Genomic DNA, 3,242 nt, shown 5'->3' with positions numbered 1-3,242 from the left:
GCTCCTTTTTCTCTTCCTCTTCCTGCTTCTTTTTCTCTTCCTCTTCCTCCTCCTGCTCCTTTTCCCCTTCTTCTTCCTCTTCCTCCTCCTCATCCACCTCTTCCTCCTCTTCCCTCTCCCTCTTCCCTTTCTTCCTCTTCTTCTTCCTCCTTCTCTTCCTCCTCCTCTTCTTCTTTTCTTCTTTTCCTCCCCCCCTTCTTCTTCCTCCTCCCCCCCTTCTTCCTCCTCCTCCTCCTCCCGTTGCTGTCCCCGTTCCTGTCCCAGACACTCCCGCAAGCGGTGGGAGCGGTTCGTGCACAGCGAGAACCAGCACCTGGTGAGCTCCGAGGCTCTGGATTTCCTGGACAAACTGCTGCGCTACGACCACCAGAGCCGGCTCACGGCCCGCGACGCCATGGACCACCCCTACTTCTGTACGGGGGGACCCCCGGGGGCCGACCCATGACCCTCCTGATCCTTCCGAACCCCCTCCTGCTCCTCCCGAACCCCCTTCCCGCACCTTCCCGGGTCCGACCCCCGACCCTCCTGATCCTCCCTCTCCCCCTCCTGGGGCCGCCCCCCGACCCTCCTGATCCTCCCTCTCCCCCTCCCGGGGCCGCCCCCCGACCCTCCTGATCCTTCCGAACCCCCTTCCTGCACCTTCCCGGGGGCACCCCCGCCCTCCTGCTCCTTCCTCACCCCCTCCTGCTCCTCCCTCACCCCCTCCTGGGGCCGCCCCTCGACCCTCCTGATCCTCCCTCACCCCCTCCCGGGGCCGCCTCCGCCCTCTTGCTCCTCCCTCACCCCCTTCCTGCTCCTTCCCGGGCCACCCCCCAACCCTCCTGCTCCTTCCTCACCCCCTCCTGATCCTCCCTCACCCCTCCCGCACCTTCCCGGGGCTCTGGGGGGTCTGAAGGGTGGGATTGCTGCCCCATCCCGGGGGTCTGGGGGGTGATGAGGTCCCCGTCACTCCCCTCGGGGCTGCTGCCCCATCCTGGGGGTACGAGGGGGGGGATTGGTGCCCCATCCTGGGGGTCTTGGGGGGTGATGAGGTCCCCATCACTCCCCTCGGGGCTGCTGCCCCTTCCTTGGGGTCTGAGGGGGGGGATTGCTGCCCCATCCCGGGGGTCTTGGAGGGGAGGGTGGGGGGGAATTGCTGCCCTATCCTGGGGGTCTGGGGGGTGACAAGGTCCCCATGAGTCCCCTCGGGGCTGCTGCCCCTTCCTGGGGGTCCGAGTGGGGGGATTGCTGCCCTATCCTGGGGGTCTGAGGGAGGGGAGGGTGGGGGGATTGCTGCCTCATCCCGGGGGTCTGGGGGGGGGATTGCTGCCCCATCCCGGGGGTCTTGGTAGGGAGGGTGGGGGGGAATTGCTGCCCTATCCTGGGGGTCTTGGGGGGGTGAATGAGGTCCCCATCAGTCCCCTCGGGGCTGCTGCCCCTTCCTTGGGTCTGAGGAGTCTGAGGGGGGGATTGCTGCCCCATCCTGGGGGTCTGAGGGGGGGATTGCTGCCCTATCCTGGGGATCTGAGGGGGGGATTGCTGCCCCATCCTGGGGGTCTGAGGGGGGGATTGCTGCCCTATCCTCGGGGTCTGAGGGGTTTGAGGGGTGGGATTGCTGCCCCATCCTGGGGGTCTTGGAGGGGAGGGTGGGTGGGATTGCTGCCCCATCCCGGGGCTCTGGGGGGGTCACTGTGCCCACCACCCCCCTGGGGGCTGCTGCCCCATGCCGGGGGTCCTGGATCCATCCCGGGAGGGTCTGAGAGGTGCCGAGGCACCGGGGGTGACCCCCTTCCCTCCCCCCTGTGCCCGCAGACCCCATTGCCAAGGACCCGGCGCGGATGGGAGCCCCGGGTGGGCTCTCGGCCAGCACCCCCCCCGTCAGCTCCTCCACTATGTTGGCAGGTGAGTCTGGGACCCCCGGGGACCCCCTGGGGACCCCCAGGAACAGCTCTGAGCCCCCCCTTTCCCGCAGGGATCAGCTCCATGCCCGCCCAGCCCCTCTCCGGCCTGGCTGCATCGCCCGTCCTGGCCTCGCCCAGCGCCCTGGGATCGCCCGTGCCCGCGGCTGCCAGCGTCCAGCCCTGAGCCGGGGAGAGGCTCCGGAGCCATGGGATCAGCTTCAGAGACACGGGATCCAGCCCTGAGCCAGGGAGATGCTCCGGAGCCACAGGATCCAGTTCTGAGCCCATGGAGAGGCTCCGGAGCCACGGGATCCAACCCTGAGCCAGGGATCCAGTTCTGAGCCCAGGGAGAGGCTCCAGAGCCTCGGGATCCAGCCCTGAGCCTGGGAGAGGCTCCAGAGCCATGGGAGCCAGTCCTGAGCCGGGGAGAGGCTCCGGAGCCACGGGATCCAGCCCTGATCCAGGGAGTGGCTCCGGAGCCATGGGATCCAGCCCTGAGCCATGGGATCCAGTTCTGAGCCACAGGATCCAGTCCTGAGCCAGGGAGAGGCTCCAGAGCCACGGGATCCAGTTCTGAGCCACAGGATCCAGGCCTGAGCCGTGGGAGTGGGTCTGGAGCCACGGGATCCATCCCTGAGCCAGGGAGAGGCTCCAGAGCCAAGGGATCCAGTTCTGAGCCGCGGGATCCAGCCCTGAGCCGGGGAGAGGCTCTGGAGCCCAGGGATCCAGCCCTGAGCCATGGGATCCAGTTCTGAGCCACAGGATCCAGTCCTGAACCAGGGAGAGGCTCCAGAGCCACGGGATCCAGTTCTGAGCCACAGGATCCAGGCCTGAGCCGTGGGAGTGGGTCTGGAGCCACGGGATCCATCCCTGAGCCAGGGAGAGGCTCCAGAGCCAAGGGATCCAGTTCTGAGCCGCGGGATCCAGCCCTGAGCCGGGGAGAGGCTCTGGAGCCCAGGGATCCAGCCCTGAGCCATGGGATCCAGTTCTGAGCCACGGGATCCAGTTCTGAACCAGGGAGAGGCTCCAGAGCCACAGGATCCAACCCTGAGCCACGGGATCCAGTTCTGAGCCTGGGAGAGGCTCCGGAGCCACAGGATCCAGCCCTGAGCCACGGGAGCGGCTCCGGAGCCACGGGATCCAGCCCTGAGCCACAGGATCCAGCCCTGAGCCAGGGAGAGGCTCCAGAGCCACGGGATCCAGTTCTGAGCCCAGGGAGAGGATCCAGAGCCCAGGGATCCAGCCCTGAGCCAGGGAGAGGCTCCGGAGCCATGGGATCCAGTTCTGAGCCCAGGGAGAGGCTCCAGAGCCAAGGGATCCAGTGGAATCTGATCCTGACCCGACTCCAGAGCTGGGATCCAG

General features: G+C 67.5%; 1 long non-coding RNA gene across 1 annotated transcript; it reads left to right on the top strand.

Moving 5' to 3' along the window:
• Positions 1 to 234: 234 nt before the first annotated feature.
• Positions 235 to 2,070, top strand: LOC113980735. Its single transcript, XR_003538210.1, has 3 exons — positions 235 to 413; positions 1,792 to 1,881; positions 1,952 to 2,070. It is a non-coding gene; the product is annotated as an uncharacterized LOC113980735 (long non-coding RNA).
• Positions 2,071 to 3,242: the final 1,172 nt, after the last annotated feature.

Source organism: Neopelma chrysocephalum, unplaced genomic scaffold (genome assembly GCF_003984885.1).
Source record: "Neopelma chrysocephalum unplaced genomic scaffold, ASM398488v2 Primary Assembly neopelma1_95081, whole genome shotgun sequence".
Lineage (NCBI taxonomy): Eukaryota > Metazoa > Chordata > Aves > Passeriformes > Pipridae > Neopelma > Neopelma chrysocephalum.
This window is presented reverse-complemented; position numbering and strand designations above follow the sequence as displayed.